This window comes from Schistocerca americana, chromosome 5, assembly GCF_021461395.2.
Source record: "Schistocerca americana isolate TAMUIC-IGC-003095 chromosome 5, iqSchAmer2.1, whole genome shotgun sequence".
In the NCBI taxonomy this organism is placed as follows: Eukaryota; Metazoa; Arthropoda; class Insecta; order Orthoptera; family Acrididae; genus Schistocerca; species Schistocerca americana.
Genome location: NC_060123.1, coordinates 637,799,774 through 637,822,603, shown reverse-complemented (window position 1 = coordinate 637,822,603; position 22,830 = coordinate 637,799,774). Strand labels below are relative to the sequence as shown.

The window sequence follows — 22,830 nt, the reverse complement described above, 5'->3', positions numbered from 1 at the left end:
GTGTGGCTCATGAGCAGCCGCTCGACCATGAAATCCAAGTTTCCTCACCTCCCCCCTAACTGTCATAGTACTTGCAGTGGATCCTGATGCAGTTTGCAATTCCTGTGTGATGATCTGGATAGATGTCTGCCTATTACACATTACAACCCTCTTCAACTGTCGGCGGTCTCTGTCAGTCCACTGAAGAGGTCGGCCTGTACGCTTTTCTGCTGTACATGTCCCTTCACGTTTCCACTTCACTATCACATAGGAAACAGTGGACCTTGGGATGTTTAGGAGTGTGGAAATGTCGCGTACAGACGTATGACACAAGTGACACCCAATCACCTGACCACGTCCGAAGTCCATAAGTTCCGCGGACGGCCCCATTCTGTTCTCTCACCATGTCTAATGACTACTGAGGTCGCTGATATGGAGTACCTGGCAGTAGGTGGCAGCACAATGCACCTAAGATCAAAAACGTATGTTTTTTGGAGTATCTGGATACTTTTGCCCATATACTACTGTCTGTGTATGTGTTTGTTTGTGTGAGCACGCGTGGTTTACTGCCTTTTTTACTTTGTGTTTGTAATTAAAGGAGTACTATTTTGAGACCTTTTCCCAAGTCATAAAATTTTAGTACGGGTGCTAAGGATGCCCAATCCAACAAGTCATCATCACATCATCATGACCGTCATTATCAATCCATTTACTATTTCTTATTCTTGTCCATCTCCTTTTCATCCCATATCCCCATTGTAGCGGTATGAATATTCTGGACGCATGATACAGGGGCAGTGTTAGGTACTTACATAGGGTGCCCCAGGAGAAATGGTCGACACTCAGAGATATGACAGGAAAGCACGTTTGAAACAAAGAAGCTCCATACGGGCCTATGCTCTATTGCGAATGGTTTCCGAGGGAGAACACATTTAATGTGCATGGTAATTTTTTTTTCCTTATTATTCTACTAGCTCACAAACCCGGCGTTGCCCGGATAATCATTTTGCCAATGTTCTGTTAGAAACGAAAACAAAAAAATGAACTGTGTTTCTAGTGTAATGTCGAAAAATTTCATTTCCATGTAATCGTGAAATCACCTTTGTAAATTATGAGACAGTCGTACAAAGATCCCGCACAGTTTCTGTTCGCTGGGCGCAGCTGCTCCGCGTTTCTACAGCGCGATTTTGAAACGTCCTCGCTGGAAACACCTCTTCGTAGTTCCAAAAGACGGCTATTGTTTTCGCCTATAGCCATTTGCGCTTAGCATTTGAAGGCTGTAGAAAGCGCTGCCGTGTGTCAATGATTTTCTTAAGTTGACTCGACTGTAGGACCGTCTTAGTGATAGAGAATAAACGTGTTGACACTTACTTCATGCATGATGCGGCATTTTTTCATGCATCTCAGTGTTTATGACGTAATATCTCTGGAACTATGTGTAGCACGACGACATATTCGTGTAGGTAAGATCAGGAGCGTATGTGGATACTGTCTGCAAAATAAGTTGCGAATAGAGGTAGCAAGGAAATAATAACTTATGATGTCATTCATCATGGCTGGGCGGTGTGGCCGAGCGGTTCTAGGCGCTTCAGTCTGGAACCGCGCCACCGCTACGCAGGTTCGAATCCTGCCTTTGGCATGGATGTGTGTGATGTCCTTAGGTTAGTTAGGTTTAATTAGTTCTAAGTTCTAGGGGACTGATGACCACAGATGTTAAGTCCCATAGTGGTCAGAGCCATTTTTGAACCATTCATCATGCGACAGTTTTTTACGTATGGTACTGTTTATAACGTCATGTCTCCTCTACTATGATAGGTATGTGGTTCTTATCCCCAAAGCGAATGTTGCCCTACACTAAGAGATACGTGTACCAAGCGTAGATGAAATCGATCCAGTGCTTGCACACATACATACATCCATTTTTATAATATGTATGGATAAACTGCCAAATATACAGGCAGTGGTGTCCAAAATTAAAGCAACAAACTACTTTTTCCCCGTCCTGTGTCTAATTCACGATACAATTATATAAACTGTCGACAGGTGTCGCTACGATCGCGTTCTGAACCGAAGATGGCATTCCGATCAAGGGACAACCACGCCACTAATGACGTCAGGGGGCCTGTCATGCGGGGTAGTGTTTGCAGGATGGTCCCACATCCACAGTCGCTGTGTGCACAGTCACAGCCGGTGCAGTATGGCACAGAGAAGACGCCTGCAGACTCTCTGCTGTTGAGGACGATACGAAGAATGGAAGCAGGAGAATCCAAACTCATGTAGCCCGGTGGCTTAATGTGAATGGTTCTGTTATTTCCCGGATGAGGCGACAGTTTACAGAGACCGAACCTGTATCCCGGAGACCAGGACAGGTCCGATCACGTGCCGACATCAGAAAGACTGGACCGTTATGTGGCCGTAAAGGCACGACGGTACCGCCTTACTACTGCACTGCAACTGGCGTCTGACCTCACACCATCCACTGGACGTGTTGAACTATCGAGGCAAACGGTGTACAGAAGGCTTCAGCAGAGTGGCCTTTATTGTTGGACACCTGCCGTCTGTTTACCTCTGGCGTGTCTTCGCAGAAAGGAACGTCTAGAGTGGAGTCGTCAACATGCCACCTAGACAGTCGAACGGTGGGCCAATGTTCTTTTCACAGATGAGTCCGGATTTGGTCTGGAGAGTGATGGTCGACGGATTCGCATATGGAGGACACGTGCAACACGATTTCGGTTCAAAAATGGTTCAAATAGCTCTTAGCACTATGTGACTTAACTTCTGAGGTCATCAGACCCCTAGAACTTAGAACTACTTAAACCTAACTAACCTAAAGACATCACACACATCCATGCCCGAGGCAGGATTCGAACCTGCGACCGTAGCGGTCGCTCGGTTCCAGACTGTAGCGCCCAGAACCGCTCGGCAACTCCGGCCGGCCACGATTTCGGCACCCAGACATTGTTGAAAGAGACCGATATCGAGGAAGATCCCTAATGGTGTGGGCAGGGATTATGTTGACCACTCGATCACCTGTTCATGAAATTGTACGAGTGGATCAGCAAGATTTAACTGCTGTTAGGAACCGTAAGGAGATGTTGGGAACTCATGCGCCGTTATTGCGAGGTGCTGTGGGCCCACACTTCGTGCTGATGGAGGATAGTTCTCGACCTTATAAAGCATGGGTAGTTGAATTTTTTTGGAAACGGAAGATATTGCACGCATGGTGTGGCCTTCTTACTCTCCCGATTTTAGTACCATAGAGCGTGTCTGGGATGCCCTGGAGAGACGGGTTGCATTACGTCAGGATCCACCAACCACTCACCATGACTTTTTAACAGTTCTGCAGGAGGAATGGGCGTTATTTCCTCAACATGAGATCGATGACATCATTCACACCATGTCCCGTTGTTGTCAGGGCTATACTGGAGCCAGAGGTGGTCGCACACCGTACTGGGTACATTAACCGATTGTCGAATGTGCATGAAAATCCGTTAAGTTGGAAGAAAACGAAGAAGATTTTTGTCTACCGTTATGCATGTTGCAGTTGATTACGTTCTGTATTCTTTAAATTGTTTCTACTTTACTGTCACCTGCTTATGCTGTTTTGTGGGAAAATAAACGCAACCTTGTAAAACCTCCGTTTATTGCTTTAATTTTGGGCACCACTGTATGTGCGACAATTAGTTAACATTAAGACATGCATTTTACAAAGTGTAACGTCCCCTTAGAAAAATTATTGAATTACTATGCAGATAAACCTCTTACATTATTTGATTTTCAAACAGCTGAGCAGAACTGAACGTACTCAGACATTTCGCTCTTTACCTATTCTGATGGTTCAAATGGCTCTGAGCACTATGGGACTCAACTGCTGTGGTCATAAGTCCCCTAGAACTTAGAACTACTTAAACCTAACTAACTTAAGGACATCACACACATCCATGCCCGAGGCAGGATTCGAACCTGCGACCGTAGCGGTCGTGCGGTTCCAGACTGTAGCGCCTTTATTCTGATCAACACTAAACTGACACACAATATTTTTTTAGCGCAACCCAATCTGACTTTCAGTAATCCCTACAAAAGAATGGCCCTGACTAACAATGACCTATACCTTTCATGAATTCTTACCTCACAAAAATCTTTGTTATTCTAACTACTGCAACACAACGAGCGCCAATACTGGCAGCTAAATAAAAGATTCTAACTACTGAAGGCACTAACTACCGATAGGCACAGTTAGCAAAAGAAAGATTTTGATAGAGAACAAACAATGTATTTACCTTAATATTGTTCAAAAGTCATATTATATATATCAGTTCATGACATCCAGTCTTACAAATGTACTGTCTCTGATGGACACACGTCCAGATCATTCGCTCTCAAAAATCCGCCATCTCACCTCCCCACATCCACGCTACGCGCTGTTCACATCCAGCTGCCCAACACTACAACGGCAGACAACAATGCAAACTAGCCACAGACTGCACACAGCACAGCCAGTGATTTTCATACAGAGCGCTACGTGGCGTTACCAATATAAAAACCTAAACAGCCTACTTATATAAGTACCAAATGAAAAACACCGATTTTAACACATTCATCCGATAAACACTTTACGATCAGAAATTGGAGGTGTCGGAAGGCGCCGACGGTATTCCTTAAACAGCAGTGGGAGCACTACCATCTCAGAAGCCGTAAACCTACGTATTCCTCATTATTGTAGATGTGTAGCGTTTTAGCCAGCGCGAGTCGGCACACAGTGGAGTGACGCTTCTCTCTGACACACTGTGAATCCTTTGCTCTACTTCACTCATAAAACACCGTGGACAACTCCACGTTCAACGGGCTTGTTTAGTGGCAGAAAGACGTCCAGACTAAGGGCTAAAAGAAAAAAAATGGCTCTAAGCACTACGGGACTTAACATCTGAGGACATCAGTCCCCTAGACTTAGAACTACTTAAACCTGACTAACCTAAGATCAACACACACACATCCACGCCCGAGGCAGGATTCGAACCTGCGACAGTAGCAGCAGCGCGGTTCCGGACTGAAGCGCCTATAACCGCTCGGCCACAGCGGCCGGCGCTAAAATAAAAGAGGTGCGTTTTGATACAAGAAACTGTCAAAGGGGATGCCTGGGTAAGACACATAGTGCGCGCCACTAGCCAGAAACGAATGTGCAGTAGAACTATTCTATCTCGAAAACCATTCGAAATAGGGCATATATACATCAGACGTACTTTGCTTCAAATGAGCAGTCATGTCATAGCCCTGAATATTGACCATGCTTACTTGGACGCCCTGCAGATTCATTTTCTCAAAACTGTCAATAACGTATGCGAGAGAGATGGTTGTGGAATTGCATGGTTAATTTTGGCAACGCGTGGCTCTTTCTTGCGTGTTGGGAGAAATTTTCTAGAGCGGTGAGAGGAAGGCCGTGAACTCGGCGAAGATAGTACTACAAATATGTCAGTCTCTTACCTCTTGCAAAATCGACTTTACCAGGAAATTTAACGGAGAGGAATTCTTCTGTAGTTCCCTTGCAAGAAGCTTGTCTTCGTGACCAACTGGGTCTGCAACCTGGAAACAGCTAATGCAGCAGATTATCCGAAACCAAGCTCCGAAGAAAGGCCGATGGTTTTCTGGGTGACAGAAGAGGTATCTGTAGACGGACAGTGTTAGCGGGGAGACGGTTCTTGCGGCTGCCTCCATGATGGATGGGACTTTGCTCCCGACACTGGGTCCGTGCGGCACTGAGGTGAACGTGGCCGCACTAAGCCAAGTTGCTGTGTGAGGGCAGAACCTCCATGTGTATCGACACCCTAGAGCGACTGTCCCTCTGTTTTCTCCCATGCTTAAATACTTTCTGTTCTATTTTTAGCACTTTAGCTCGTGAGTTGAAATGTATTAAGAATATATGCATTTCTTACATGAATTCTCGTGTCCATGGACAAATACCCTCTGATCCTGAGCGTTTCCATTTTCTGAGGAATCGTAGAGTTACAATAATCTGGCAACCGTATTGTAATCGTATTCAATGACTTCAGCTAGCCATAAAGGCGCAGTCGGCGCCATGACTTATTAATTGATCCGAGATGGAGATCAGCAGAGGGGTACTGCCCACATCCTTCTTCATCTTCTTTTTTCCGATACCTCCCCACACGCTCTTCTTCGTCCTCTACCGTTCCTCCACCCAGTTGTTTCTTCCTTCTTCTTCGTATTCTCTCGTCTTTGTTTTTCTTCTTCTGCTTTGTTTTTGCCATTTTTACGTCTCTTCTTTTCTGTACCAGACAGCTCTTCGCAGTTCGGGTACTCCCCCCCCCCCCCCGCACCCCCCCTCTAGCTTTGTGATGAGACGTAAGTGTTGACAATGCATTTAAAATTCCACCGCGGAAGGGCGCCTTTAGCTGAGCGCAGTGAGTCTCCATTCTCCCGAGTTTAATGTCTACGTGCGTCGCTTCTGTTAACTGAGAACCCACGGGGCGTTTTATAGCGCGTAGGTCATAAACGGCAAGTAAGCGCCGCAGCAGCGCAAACAGACAGTTAACCGCAGTGTGGTCGTTCTGGTGGCAAGTGCACCAGACGGGGCTCACACCAGCGGGGTGCCGACCGTCTCGTGGCGCCAATGATGAGGCTGCTGCGTCACCCACATCGGCCAGCGCTCATTCCCACCCTCACAAAGGTCCCTAGCTTTTGTTGACACAGTACTACCCTAAGGTGGCGGACGCTGTAAGCAAGTGCTGACCCCATATCTCAATATACGAGGGTTAGGACCTAGAAACGACGGAGAGGCTCCGTCCCCGCCGCAGCCTCAGTGGTCCGCAACCTCACGACGACTACCGCAGTCCACTTCACCCCTCCGCCGCCCCACACCGAACCCAGGGTTATTGTGCGGTTCGAGCCCCGGTTCGGGAGGACGACGATTCAATCCTGTCTCCGGCCATCCTGATTTAGGTTTTCCGTGATTTTCCTAAATCGCTTCAGGCAAATCCCAGGATGGTTCCTTTGAAAGGGCACGGCCGATTTCCTTCCCCATCCTTCCCTCACCCGAGCTTGTGCTCCGTCTCTAATGACCTCGTTGTCGACGGGACGTTAAACACTAAGATCCTCCTCCTCGAGCCCCGGTGGACCCCGCCAGGGAACGTCTCACGCCAGACGAGTGTAACCAATATGTATGCGTGGTAGAGTAATGGTGGTGTACGCGTACGTGGAGAACTTGTTTGCGCAGCAATCGCCGACATAGTTTAGCTGAGGCGGAATAAGGGGAACCACCCCGCATTCGCCGAGGCAGATGGAAAACCGCCTAAAAACCATCCACAGACTGGCCGGCTCACCGGACCTCGACCCAAATCCGCCGGGCGGATTCGTGCCGGGGACCAGGCGCTCCCTCCCGCCCGGAAAGCCGTGCATTAGACCGCACGGCCAACCGGGCGGGCATATACGAGGATAATCCGAAAAGTAAGGTCTCTTATTTTTTTTTATAAGTACAGAACTCTGTTTGTGTGGCAGTTGGTCACACTGTTATGAAGGATGCTTCACGCGCTATGTCTAAACATGCGCACGCCGCGCTATGGCACTCAGTCTTGGCTTGGCAGCCGTTGAGAATGGAGCTCCCGTTGGATGTTACCGCCAAGTGCGATTTGCGCGCAGTTGTTCGCTTTTTGAACGCAAAGGGCACTGCGCCGATTGAAATCCATCGCCAATTGACGGAAGTGTATGGTGAGTCGTGCATGGATGTCAGAAATGTTCGTAAGCGGTGTAGAGAGTTTGCAGCTGGTCGGACCGAAATTCAAGACGAACAAAGGAGCGGGAGACCGTCAGTTTCTGAGGAGACAGAGTTGAAGGTTGAGCGAAGCATGCGTGAAGATCGGCGGATCACCCTGCATGATCTCTGCACGTTGGTTCTTCAGGTTTCCCGAAGCACCGCTCACAGGATTTTAACGGAAACATTGAACTACCGGAAGGTGTGCGCAAGATGAGTGCGATGCATGCCGACTGAGGACCACATGCGGGAATGAGTCGATGCTTCCTTTGCATTTCTTCACCGCCTTGCATCCGAACCGGACAACTTTCTGGACTCAATTATCATGACGAAACCTGGGCATACCACTTTACACCTGAGAGCAAGCAACAATCCCGCCAGTGGCGGCGTCCTTCTTCGCCAAAGCCGCGGAAATTCAAACAAACACAGTCTGACGGTAAAGTCACGACAACCATTTTTTTGCGATCGGAAAGGGGTATTGTTGGTCAACTTTACGTCCACTGGGACCACAATTAACGCTGACAGGTACTGTGAGACTCTGAAAAAACTCAAACGGGCAATTCAGAACCGGAGAAGAGGAATGTTGAGCAAGGTCTTACACATTCTCCATGACAACGCTCGCCCACACATCGTTCGGCAAACCGTTGCTCTCCTGGAATAGTTTCTGTGGGACATAGTCACCCACCCACCCTATAGTCCTGACATGGCGACCAGTGACTCTCGCCTGTTCCCTAAGTTAAAAAACGTTTGGGTGGGAAGCGATTCAGCTCCGACGAGGAGGTGAAAGAAGAAGTTCAAAACTTTCTGAACAGCACGGCGGCGAGCTGGTATGACATGAGCATACAAAAACTGCCACAGCGTGTACAAAAATACATCGACATAAATGGTAATTATGTCGAGAAGTAGCTAAATGTTCAAGCTGTAAACTGATATAAACCATTGTGGAAATAAACAGGTCTATGTGCTTATAAAAAAAATAGGAGGCCTTACTTTTGGGATTACCCTCGTACACTGAGGTGATATTCACATTTAGCGGTAGTATCGCGTACACAAGGTATAAAAGGGCGGTGCGTGGCGGAGCCGTCATTTGTACTCTGGTGGTCAACGTGAAAAGGTTTCCGACGTCATTATGAGAGCACGACGGCAATTAACAGACTCTGAAAGTGGAGTGGTAGTGCCGGCCGAAGTGGCCGCGCGCTTCTGGCGCTGCAGTCAGGAACCGCGAGACCGCTACGGTCGCAGGTTCGAATCCTGCCTCGGGCATGGATGTGTGTGATGTCCTTAGGTTAGTTAGGTTTAACTAGTTCTAAGTTCTAGGGGACTAATGACCTCAGCAGTTGAGTCCCATAGTGCTCAGAGCCATTTGAACCATTTTTTTGGAGTGGTAGTAGGAGCTGGACGCAGGAACCATTCCGCTTCGGAAATCGTTAGAGACTTCGATATTCCAGGTCCACAGTGTCAAGAGTGTGCCTCTCACCACGGACAACGCAGTGGCCGAAGGCCTTCATTTAACGACCAAGAGCAGTGGCGCCTGCGAAGAGTTGTGAGTGCTAACAGACAATCAACACTGTGAAATAACCGCTGAAATCAATGTGGGATCTACAACGAACGTATCCGTTAGGACAGTGCGGCGAAATTTGGCTCTTATGGGCTATGAAAGCAGATGAAATATCCGAGTGCCTTTGCTAACAGCACGACATCGCTTGAACCTTCTCTTCTGCGCTCGTGACCTTATCAGTTGGACCCTGGACAACTGAAAATCCGTGGGCTGCTCAGATGAGTCCCTGTTTTAGTTAGTAAGAGATAATGATGGGGGTTTGAGTATGGCACAGACTGCACGAAGCCGTGGATCCATTTTGTCAAAAAGGCACTGTGCAAGCTGGTGGTGCCTCCATAATGGTGTGGGATGTGTTTACATGGAATGGACTGAGTCCTCTGGTCCAACTGAACCGGTCATTGACTGGAAATGGTGGCTTTCGGCTACCTAGAGACCATTTGCAACCGTTCATGGACTTAGTGTTCCCACATAACGGTGCGCCATGTCACCGGGCCAGAATTACCTGCGATTGGTTTAAAGAATATTGTGGACAATTCGAGCGAATAATTTGCCCGCTTAGATCGCCCGAAATGAATCCCATCGACTACTTACGGTACATAATGGAGAGGTCAATTCGTGCACAAAATGCTGTACTGGAAAAACTTTCACAATGTGGACGGCTGTACAGGCAGCATGGCACAGTATTTCTGCAGGGGATTTCCACCGGTTTGTTGAGTCCTGCCACGTCGAGTTGCTGTACTGCACAGGGAAAAAAGGGGTCCGATACGATATTAGGAGGTATCTCACGACTTTTGTCACTTCAGTGTGCATGCTAGCTTCTTGTGATCGGTGGACTCTTCTCAAATTCCATTTGCGTGGGCCATTCGTTTATCAAAGTCCTATCGGTCGCGAAATGGAAACCACAGTGAAAATCCGGTGCAGCTCTGCACAGATGTGGTGGGTGGTGCCTTTCAATTCTGAGCACACAGTGAGCGCGAAAAGATGCGTGGACTATAGTGTCTCTCGCCAAATATGGCTGCCTTCTGAGATATTTCGCCTGATTTCGTGCAGCCCACATAACTGTCTTGGATTTTCTTATTCACGACGATTCTCGGACGCACACTGAAGGAGTGCTGCAGACGCTCCTGCAGCTTTTCAATGGGAGGTGTTTTATCATCCACCATACACCCCGGATTTGTCTAGATTAGATTTTCAGCTCTGCTCACACGAACCGCTGGCTATGAAGACATTTTGGCACAGACAACGAGCTTAGGGAATTTTCGGAAAACACAGGCCGTTGCCTTCGGACATCTCCGTAAGAACAGACACAATATTTGAGGATAATAGGCAGGGGGCACACCATCAATAGTGAAATTAGAATTATATTAATACCGTCAGCTGCCGACTGGCGTTGATATATATCAACGGGGAGAGGTGAAAATGTGTGCCCCGACCGGGACTCGAACCCGAGATCTCCTGCTTACATGTAAGACGCGCTATCCAGCTGAGCCACCGAGGGCACAGAGGATAATGCAACCGCAGGGACTATCTCGCGCACGCCTGCCGCCAGACGCACATTCTCACCTTGTATGTCCATACACTACATTCGTAGTGTCCCACCCCAACATACTCATTGCTCGTGAGAGACATTCTTACCAAGTCCCGTAAAAGTTCGGAGGTCATGGCCTGTACTGCCAGAACTATATACTTATATGGATATGGTGTCTGTTCTTTCGGACATGTTCGAAAGAACAGACACCATATCCATACAAGTATACAGTTCTGGCAATACCGGCCATGACCTCCTTCTTCTGTGCGGATGCACACATATTACTCGAACTCTTACGGGACTTGGTAAGATTGTCTTCCACGAGTGATGAGTGTATTGGGGTGGGACACTACGAATGCAGTGTGTGGACTTACAAGCTGAGAATGTGGGTCTCGCGGGAGGCGTGGGCGAGATAGTCCCTGCAGTCGCATTATCCTCTGTGCCCTCGGTGTCTCAGATGGATAGAGCGTCTGTCATGTAAGCAGGAGATCCCGGGTTCGAGTCCCGGGCGGGGCACTCATTTTCGCCTATCCCCGTTGAGATGTATCAACGCTAGTCGACACCTGATGGTATTAATATAATTCTAATTTCGTCCTAGGCGGCTGTAGGTCATCAATGGTCTGTTCTTTCGAACATGGACGAAGGAACAGACACCATATCCATATAAGTACATCAGTAGTGTGTGAATATGTTGAGAAGTTTGGCCTGACGGGCTGCTAGCTAGGGTAGTCCGTGCATTTGCCACTACTACTGTGTCCTGCTGGCGCAGTGGTCATTGCATCTGTCTAGTAAGCAGGAGGCGCGGCTTCGAAATCCCAGTCCGGCACGAATTTTCAGTTTTCCCCACTGATTTGAATCGATGCCCACTGGCAACTAGTGTCATTTCATTCCTTTGTGTCTAAATCTCTGTTGATTAGGACGTATTTCCACTGCTTCCTTGACCACAGGAACGAAGGAGACGAAGCTGAGGCCGCGATTTGAGCGTTGTCGGAATTCACTTGGTGACCAGCTGAAGTTCACTTGGTGACAGCACTGAAGATTTATCCTGATGAAGAAGGTGGTTTTTCGTTTGTACTTGGTTCTCATCCCGCCACTTAGTGTGTCCTGTGCATTCATACTGCGACAGAATTTTGCATACTCTCCCTTTAAGCAACAAAAGATACCAACATTGCTTAAGGGTCATGCGTTGTCTGTCGCAGTAGTAGCAAACGACCAAGGAAACGTGATATGCCTGAACGCAAACCCAGGTGATAAACTACGGCGTGCCGAACATCGCTGGCAGCTAATGACATCACTATCTGGGTTACGTCACTGTCTCTTTCTCGCGAACCACAGCTTTGCAGTAATTTGAAAAACAGAGTCTTGATCCAATGATATCAGATATTAACCAAGACGATCTTTAGGGGCAGAAAAATAAGAACTGCATCTTAGCAATAGGCCTAACCACGCTTTAGCGGAAGTACTGTAATTATTTATAAGTTTTTATTAAAAGCCAGCATTGTCAGATGTGGAAAGCAGCATACATATACATGCATATCGTTTTGCTGGTAACAGCCTCTACCTCTGATAACATTTATATGCATGGAATACAAAAATAATTTAGCACTTATCGACGATATCTCGTTAAACACGAATCTATCATCAAAGTGATTTGATAACTTGAAACGTGTAAAGGCAGAATACAGAATCAATTTTGTATTCAATAAGCATGCAGCATATCGTGGAATTTAACCAGTTAGATGTAGTATCTATTTACAGAATTCACGAATTAAAAGCGAAGCTGGAGGGGTTAATTATCGTATCAGATCGTAGCTCATGGGATTCGCTGGTATATTTTTCCTGTGGAAATACGACTTCCAAATTTTGTGGGCAGTGCATGTATGGGCTTTAAAATACCCATAGCTAGACCAAGTTAGGAACTGGAATTTAAAGTGTACTTCCATATGCGACTTAGGAAGATTTAAGTGGGGGTGGGGGAAGGATCCCATATCTGACTCAAAATCGGAAATCAGGATGCAGAACTTTAAACGAAGAGAAATGTGAATTGAATTTTTTTGCACACTGATCATTCGTGTCTCAGTCAGTAGTATCTATGAACATCACGCCACTTATAGGGTCGTAATGGGTCCGCTATTTTCATAATTTGCCAAATTTATTTTCTTTTAATTCCTCTCGTCATAGTCGTCGGTTAATCTCAGGGAGCGATGTTGTCAGCGCTATCTGTGTTTGACCTGTGTTACCGTGTTTCAGCTACCTGTGTGTCGTAATTTCTGATTCGGAGATTGGAGACTTACCCAACATTGCTTAAATGAGCGTGTGAAACAGCCAGAAACCACAATCAGGATGGTCGCAGTATCCGACCGATGTTCATAAATCTGTTGCACTATAGAAAATGTTGCGAAAAAAGTACTAGATATGTTGAAGCATTTGTCATTTCCCGTCACAGTGTACTCTAAGCTTAATGATATCTCTACTTTTAAAGTTCTGTTGTTGCTTCAGCGTCATCTAAGAAATTTTCCCTAAAATGTTAACTGTAAGCTGTAATAATGCTAACACTTAACTATTTTTGATCGAACAGTATAATTAAACTAGTCGCCAAAGGCCTATGTTTGAAGCTCAGAGTATACCAAGACAATTTTTAGCTTATCGCTGCGTGGATTTCGTTCCTCTCGTCCTCGGTCCTCACATCTTGTGGCGAGGCATCCAAGCGAACAAGACTTTTCGGTCATTGCTCTGGCTCAACTTCATATGCGTACCTAATTTTATGATCGATCAGGAACATAGGCATTCATGTAAGAATATTATCGCATAGAGCAACAATGGAAAGGATTCATTAAAAACTAAGGTAGAAGTAAAAAAAAAAAACAGGCGTTTCTCACACATACTTGAACTTTATTCACTGTTAATAATTAGTGTTCTCTCTTAAAAGATAATTTACATATGTTGTGTGATATTCCGCGAATTGTTCAGCCAGAGAGTTTTAGAACTGATAGAAAAAGTTCTATGGATGAAATCAATACTTTACTACTACACTGAAGAGCCAAAAAAAAAAAAAAACTGACACATGCCTAATATAATGTAGGGCCCCTGCGAGCACGCAGCAGTGCCGCAACACGACGTGGCATTGACACGACTAATGTCTGAAGTAGTGCTGGAGGGAACTGACACCATGAGTTTGCAGGGCTGTCCATAAATCCGTAAGAGTACGAGGGGTTGGAGATCTCTTCTGAGTAGCAGGTTGCAACGCATCCCAGATATGTTCAATAATGTTAATGTGTGGGGAATTTGGTGGCCAGCGGAAGTGCTTAAACAGAGATGAGTGTTGCTGAAACCACTCTGTAGCAGTTCCGGACCTGTGAGGTGTCGCATTATCCTGCTGGAATTGGCCAAGTCAGTCGGAATACACAATGGACATGAATAGATGCAGGTGATCAGACAGGATGCTTAGGTACGTGCCACCTGTCAGAGTCGTATCTAGACGTATCAGGTGTCCCATCATGGATCCCATATCACCCGAACTGCACACGCCCCACGCCATTACAGAGCCCCACAAGCTTGGACAATCCCCTGCTTACATGCAGGGTCCACGGATTCATGAGGTTGTCTCCATGCCCGTACACGTCTATCCACTCGACACAATTTGAAACGAGGCTAGGCCAACCAGGCAACATATTTCCAGTCATCAACAGTCCGCCGGCCGCGGTGGTCTAGCGGTTCTAGGCGCTCAGTCCGGAACCGCGGGACTGCTACGGTCGCAGGTTCGAATCCTGCCTCGGGCATGGATGTGTGTGATGTCCTTAGGTTAGTTAGGTTTAAGTAGTTCTAAGTTCTAGGGGGCTGATGACCACAGATGTTAAGTCCCATAGGGCTCAGAGCCATCAACAGTCCAATGTCGGTGTTGACGGCCCCAGGCGAAGCGTAAAGCTTTGTGTCGTGCAGACATCAAGGGTACACGATTGGGCCTTTAGCTCCGAAATCCCATATCGATGATGTTTCGTTGAATGGTTCGCAGGCTGACATTTTTGGATGGCCAGCATTGAAATCTGCAGCAACTTAGCCGGCCATAGTGGCCGTGCGGTTAAAGGCGCTGCAGTCTGGAACCGCAAGACCGCTACGGTCGCAGGTTCGAATCCTGCCTCGGGCATGGATGTTTGTGATGTCCGTAAGTTAGTTAGGTTTAACTAGTTCTAAGTTCTAGGCGACTGATGACCTCAGCAGTTGAGTCCCATAGTGCTCAGAGCCATTTGAACCATTTTTTGCAGCAACTTGTGGAAGGGTTGCAGTTCTGAGACGTTGAATGATTCTCTTCAGCTGTCGTTGGTTCATTTATTGCAAGATCATTTCCGGCCACAGCGATTTCGAAGATTTGATATTTTATCGGATTCATGATATTCACGGTAAGCTCGTGAAATAGTCCTACGGGAAAATCCCCACTTCATCGCTACCTCGGAGATGCTGTGTCCCATCGCTCGTGCGCCGACTAACACCACGTTCAAACTCACTTAAATCTTGAAAACCTGCCATTGTAGCAGCAGTAAGCGATCTAACAACTGCGCCAGACACTTGTTGTCTTGTATTGGCGTGGCCGACAGCAGCGTCGCATTGTGTCTGTTTACATACCTCTATATTTGAATACGCATGCCTACACCAGTTTCTTTGGCGCTTCAGTGAATATAAGACAAGTTGTAGTTTAACGTTGTTACCAAAAATTTCGAAAAGATCTTTTCCGATTTACTTCTAACTGCTACACGATACACTAATAGACATTCTGATGAACTTAGGTGCCGGCCGAAGTGGCCGTGCGGTTAAAGGCGCTGCAGTTTGGAACCGCAAGACCGCTACGGACGCAGGTTCGAATCCTGCCTCGGGCATAGATGTTTGTGATGTCCTTAGGTTAGTTAGGTTTAACTAGTTCTAAGTTCTAGGGGACTAATGACCTCAGCAGTTGAGTCCCATAGTGCTCAGAGGCATTTGAACCTTTTTTTTTTAACTTAGATTACACATTTATAAATATATATGGTATATAAACATATATACAGTATCTAAAGCGGAAATGCTCGAATAAATGGTTCAAATGGCTCTGAGCACTATGGGACTACTGATGTCATCAGTCCCCTAGAACTTAGAACTACTTAAACCTAACTAACCTAAGGACATCACACACATCCATGCCCGAGGCAGGATTCGAACCTGCGACTGTAGCAGTCGCGCGGTTCCGGACTGCGCGCCTAGAACCGCTAGACCACCGCGGCCGGCCGCTCGAATAAATCTCGAGAAGTTTTGGGCCAATTTACTTCAAATTTTTGCACTATACTCTAAATGTGCGGCCGGACACAGGCTATATATTTCCTTAATATACATGATGTATAAAAAAAAGGCTCTGAGCACTATGGGACTTAACATCTTAGGTCATCAGTCCCCTAAAACTTAGAACTACTTAAACCTAACTAACCTAAGGACATCACACACATCCATGCCCGAGGCAGGATTCGAACCTACGACCGTAGCAGTCCCACGGTTCCGGACTGCAGCGCCCAGAACCGCACGGCCACCGCGGCCGGCATACATGATGTATAAATATGTATGTACTACATAAAGGAGTCATTTGTTAGCAGAAACCTCAAAAAGTTCTTGATCAGTTTAAAACCGATTTTTACAAGATACTCTAACAGACGCAAACATGAAATATGGTATGTAAATACATATGTACCACATACAAGGGATATGTTTGTTGCAAAAACCTCCATGTTTAAAACCGACTATGAGAAAAATAGGATAGCAGGTCGTTTAAACATTAGATATATTGCTTCTCCCAGAGATATTCCTTCTAGTTATATATATTTTTAAACAAAAATTGTCTAATCATTATGCTGTTTGTTTACTTCCTCGTAGTCGGTTTTAATAAAAAACAGGAAAGTTGTATTTATGGCTTATCGGCTTATGACTAGAATAGTGCAATAGAATCCGAATCGTCCGAGACATTGTAATCCTATCCGTTTGTAGATTAAAACTATGCGAAACCCTGTCAGTGAAGTTACTATCCTAATAAATGCAGCAGCAAATCACTCACGCCCCATATACGATTTACCCATTCATTTTAAGCGACTTCACTTCTCAATCAAGGATTCATTGACAATAACAATAAACAAAGCTCAAGGTCAGAGAGAGAGGAGAGAAGAGCAAATAGATATAGGTTGAGGAGAGGAGGAAATGGATATAGAGGGGGGGGTGAAGAGGAGGTGAGGAGAGATATGGGGTAGTAGAAGAGGTACAGAAACAGGGTTAGGTGGTGATGAACACAGAGAGGGGGAGGATGAGGAGGAGATGGAGAAAGAGAGGGGGGAAGCTGATGATGTTTGGATTGTGGGGCGCTCAACTGCGATGTTATCAGCGCCCGTACAAATTCCCAACCTTTGCTCAGTCCAAACTTGCCACTTTCATTAATGATAGTGAAATTATGAGGACAACACAAACACCCATCTCGAGATCTCAAGGCAGGTGAAAATGCCTGACCCTGCCGGGAAGCGAGAACGCGACCGCGAGACCACGAACGGGGGAGGAAGGGGGGGGGGGGGGAGAGAAGAGGAGATGGGCACAGAGAGACGAGAGAGAAGAAGATAACGGTGTGTATCCAATTTCCAGAGATATTTAGCAGCTGCAAAGCATCGCCGGATTTGCTAGTTGTTTATACTATATAGACTAGAAGAAGGGATCGGTTGGTAGGACATTTTCTGAGACATCGAGGGATCACCAATTTAGTATTGGAGGGCAGCGTGGAGGGTAAAAATCGTAGAGGGAGACCAAGAGATGAATACACTAAGCAGATTCAGAAGGATGTAGGCTGCAGTACGTACTGGGAGATGAAGAAGCTTGCACAGGATAGAGTAGCATGGAGAGCTACATCAAACCAGTCTCAGGACTGAAGACCACAACAACAGCAACAACAACAACATATACTCGCACCCTGTCTGGACTGTTATGTGACCAACTGTACTTGCAATGAGAACGCTCGAAGTCGATTGAAACATTGTTGAAAGTAACTAAGCGATACATGGTTTATCGTTCTCGATTTCATTATTATTAAGATTATCTCTCATGAATGTGCATCTGTTGCTCGGTATGTGAATACGTAAATTCATACACATCTTTTCATTCTACCGTCATAATTATTTATTTGTTTGTGCTCGCGGACACTACCAAGCGTAGTTTTTATGTAGTATGTAACACATAATATTAAATTTTACAGAGCGGTTTGGAAGGCGACAAATGAAACACGGAAAAGAGGAGAAAGAAGGACGGACACTGAGTATTGTAAAGCGTTAGAAAATAGGAAAAGAGCGCGGGTTTACGGGACGGAAGAAAATCCGTCGGCCAACATCAAATAATGGATAAACAAGGATGGAATAATGACAGTAGTATAAAAATGATAGTTGCTACTCACCATATCGTGGAGATGCTGAGTCGCAGATAGGCACAACAAAAACAATATCAAATAAAGCTTTCGGGAAAACTGGCCTTCATCGGGAAAACTGGCCTTCATCAGAATTAGACAACACACACACACACACACACACACACACACACACACACACACACACAAGCGCGCGCGCGCTACTCACACACACAGGAACACAATCTCTGGCTACCAGAGAATATGGTCATGTGCGTATGAGTTGCTTTTATATGAGCCGGCCAGAGTGGCCGTGCGGTTCTAGGCGCTACAGTCTGGAACCGAGCAACCGCTACGGTCGCAGGTTCGAATCCTGCCCCGGGCATGGATGTGTGTGATGTCCTTAGGTTAGTTAGGTTTAATTAGTTCTAAGTTCTAGACGACTGATGACCTCAGAAGTTAAGTCGCATAGTGCTCAGAGCCATTTGAACCTTGTGTGTGTGTGCGTGTGTGCGTGCATGTGCGTGTGGTGCGTGTGTGTTGTCTAATCTGATGAATGCCTGTTTTCTGAAATCTTTGCTTGACGTCTTTTTGTTGAGCCTATCTGCGGTTCAGGTGAATGGCAACAGTGAATAAACGTATAGAATACAAGGATTTGAATTTTTTATGTACCTCGCAAACTAAAACATCGTAATAGTCACTTAATTGCTAATTATCAAACAGTGTCCACTATGTTTTGTAAATTTGAGCCTTCAGTCAGTTGAAGATTTTCCTTAGACCCCTTAAAAGTAACTGTATGAGCGTTCATGGTGCATGCATCGGTGAGGAATCGGCAGGATTCGGGCAATAAGCGGAAAAGGGAGTCGTTACATTACCATCTCACTTAGAAGAGGATCCTCCACAGACCCCCAGAAGAGCTGAATTACAAACAATGGCCTGGTAAGCAGAGCAGCAGTCGGCGATGCGTGGGGTAAGAATCGCAAGGGAGCTTCCAGTCTCCCCGGGCAGCGACTTAAGCAGGGAAAATGCGACAAGGGCCGCGGCGCATGCGCATGCAAGAGCACACTGCGTACCCGCTCTCCCCGGCCCTATGTGGACGATGCAATCTGCCCTATCTGGCTCCCGTTCGGATGAACGCTAAGCGGCGCCCATAAAACGGGTAGGGGAACAGACTGGAAGAATACCTGCCTTGCCGCTGGGAATACGGCATTGCTGAATGTGCTCGAATTCTCTGTGACGTTAGCCCGTCCGCCGTGAAATCAGTTTTGCGGTAGTGCGTCGGAGAGCTTGCTCGAAACCCCACACCCCTGCCCCGTGCGGGAGATGTACTGCTCAAAACAATACGGTTAACTTACCTCTACTACGTTCTAGAGATTTATAGAAAACGGACATGTCAATAAACAGGAAAACACTTCGAACCATCATTTTATCCAAGACTACTTGACAACTCTTCGGCTGTATAAGGAAAAACGCTGTGACCATCTACATATTTCTCTATATTGAACGATTTATTTACCTTCAAATAGATTCAGGCCTAAATAAGTCGTCAGAAGGCAGCATATCTTACACGTTTTTATGAGTTATTTCTGAAAACGCAAAAAGGAGCGTTTTATACACTTGATGAAAAAAATGAAAAAAAAAACTCACGACGCACAACCTAGGAATAATGCAACTTGGTCGCAAATTTGTGCTCGTACAGGTACGGGCGGAAAATGCAAAATTGTAGACTTGTGCGGTCGTTGCATGAATGTATGAGACTGCAGCGCAATTTCAACACGCAGCTGCCAAGTATGGTATTATGAGAGGTACCCAGAAAAAACCGGAACTATTTTCTGAAAGCTATATATTTTCAAAGTGCTTGCAAAACAACCTTATCCACTTCAAAATACTCTCCATTGCAACTAATACATTTTTCGCACCGGTGCTTCCACTGTTGGAATCATCTTTTGTAGTCATCTTTAGCAATGGCTGACAGCTCCTCCCTCGTTTTTTTCTTGACTTCTTCAGTGTTGTCGAATCGGTGCCCTTTCATGCCCCTTTTCAAACTTGAAAATAAACCAGGTGAGGCGAGTATGGTACGTGGGGTAACGGAACCATGTTTCAACTCGACGTTCCTTTTGCCGCGCGTGTTAGCCGCACGGTTTAGGGCGTCCTGTCACCGTTCACGCGGCTCCTCCCGTCGGAGGTTCGACTCCTCCCTCGGGCAATGTGTGTGTGTGTTGTCCTTAGCGTAAGTTAGTTTAAGTTATATTAAGTAGTGTGTAAGCTTAGGGACCGATGACCTCAGCAGTTTGGTCCCATAAGATCTTACCACAAATTTCCAAAATTTACGTCTTTTTGATTGTCAGTCTGAACCGAGAAACAAACTTGGCAGCAACCCTTTTCATTCCCAAACTTCCGCTAAATTTCGCTGAACAGAGCTCCAAGATAACCCACTAATGTCTGACAGTTGATGGACTGTCTGTCGACGGACTGTGGACACAATTTCTCGATTTTTTCAATATTTTCGTCGATCCGGGCAGTTGAGGGACGTCGAGAACGCTGTTCGTCATCAATCGACATGTTGCCATTTTTAAATCGAGCGAAACACTCGTACGCTTTAGTTTTTTTCCATAGCGTCATCTTGGTAAGCTTTTGTCGATATTAAAACAGTTTCAGCAACATTTTTACCGAGTAGAAAACAAAATTTCAAAGCTACACGTTGTTCACTTAAACTTGCCTTCATAAAAAAAACGAAACAAGAACAAAACAGCGCTAGCAAAATCAATCACTGCAGATGAACAGAACAATCCAGATCGACAACACAGACGGCACTGAACTGGCAATATTCACGTCTCGCGGCAGAAATGTGTACTACACAATTTCCGCCCACTGCGCCCACGGCAATGTTATTCCCGTTTTTTTTTTTTTTTTTTTTTTCGAGTACCACCTCGTAATCAGGCGACATGCCAATAACAGGTCATAAAGTCTTTGTGAATTTCGTTTTATGGACTCAGTTGGCTAGTAACAATGCCTCACACACAGGCGCGTGAGCATATGCAGACGTCACCAGTTGAGAGAGGAGAGAGGAGCTCAAAGAAGTCGGTTGGAGTAACTGGCAAATCGCACGACATTTGAATAGGAGCGATGCCTCTATTCGACCATGTGGGCCGGAACGGGTTAACCATTGCCGAACACAGCATCAAGAAGGAAGCAGACTGACTAGAGAGGCGACTTTAGTGATGAGCCCTGACGACCAGCGAATACGTGTGTGGAGCCGGCCGCTGTGGCCGATCGGTTGTAGGCGCTTCACTCCGGAACGGCGCTGCTGCTACGGTCGCAGTTTCGAATGCTGCCTCGTGCATGGTTGTGTGTGATGTCCTTAGGTTAGTTAGGTTTAAGTAGTTCTAAGTTCCAGGGGACTGATGACCTCAGATGTTAAGTCCCACACTGCTCAGAGCCATTTGAACCATTTGAACTTGTCTGCAGACGCCACGGACAGAGGTTGGATACCAGCCTGACTGTCGCCCTCTGTACGGCCCACAATCAGGAGTGGTGGTCTTGGTTTGCCATTTCCTTTCATAGCAGGACCTCTTTGGTTGTCATCCGAAGAACCCTTACAGCACAGCGGTATACCGGGGATATTCTACGTCCCGTTTTGTCGCCCCTCATGGCAGGCCATCCCGGGCTTACATTTCAGCAAAATAATGCGCGCCCGCACACGGCAAGAGTTTATACTGCTGCTCTTCGTCCTTGGCAAACCCTACCTTGGCCAGCAAGGTCGCCGAATCTCTGCTCAGTTGAGAACGTTTGGAGCATCACGGACAGAACCCTACAACCAGCTCTGAATTTTCACGGTGTAACACGCCAATTAGACAGAATTTGGCACTATATCCCTCAGTAGGATTTCGAACAGTTCTATTAGTCGATGCCAAAGCGAGTAACTGCTTGCATAAGGGCCTGGGGTGGATCAACACGTTAGTGACGTGCTTAATTTGCGAACCTCTTTCTCTTGAGGAAAACATCCAGTTTTTCCGAAACTGTACGATGGTCGTTCTATAATTTTAATTAATATTCTGTTTATACTGGTTGCTGGTGAGGAGGAAATTTAGTGATTAGTATTTTATTAATGATCTCATTCATAAGCAGCCATATCACAGTCATCACAGTCGCTCAAGAGGGTTATAATTAAGCTTTACTTGTTTAATCAGAATCGGACGATGACGCTCCTTGTCCGCAGTTCTCGATGATTCGAAGCGATCTGCAGTCCTGTGTAAATAAAATGTCTTGGTTTCCTTGCGTTGCGTAGTCAGTCGGGAAAACCTCACGTCAAGCGGAAAGTTTGCTTTGATAGAGTTTAATTATCCGATGAAATAATGGAGCTCTTGGATCTAATAATTGCAGGTTCGTTTCCAATTCATCGGAAGTTCCCTTCTGATTGCCAACGAAACGACACTTCCGTGCAAATTTCCAATTATAGAATACATATATAATGAAATTCGTTACAGACATATGATGTAAATGCTCAGTATACATTATCTTGATTAGCATACAATATATTTCCAATCTCTTACTTCCAGTAATCTCAATAGCAAAATTACAATTATTCAATGCGGCTATTCGGCACGGAGAAA

At 46.0% G+C, this 22,830-nt stretch overlaps 1 protein-coding gene across 1 annotated transcript in view; it reads left to right on the top strand.

Annotated features, from left to right (window-relative positions):
* Positions 1-22,830, top strand: part of LOC124616600 (breast cancer anti-estrogen resistance protein 3 homolog) — a 1,084,307-nt gene that overhangs the window by 612,494 nt on the left and 448,983 nt on the right. The gene's annotated exons all lie outside the window — the stretch shown is intronic.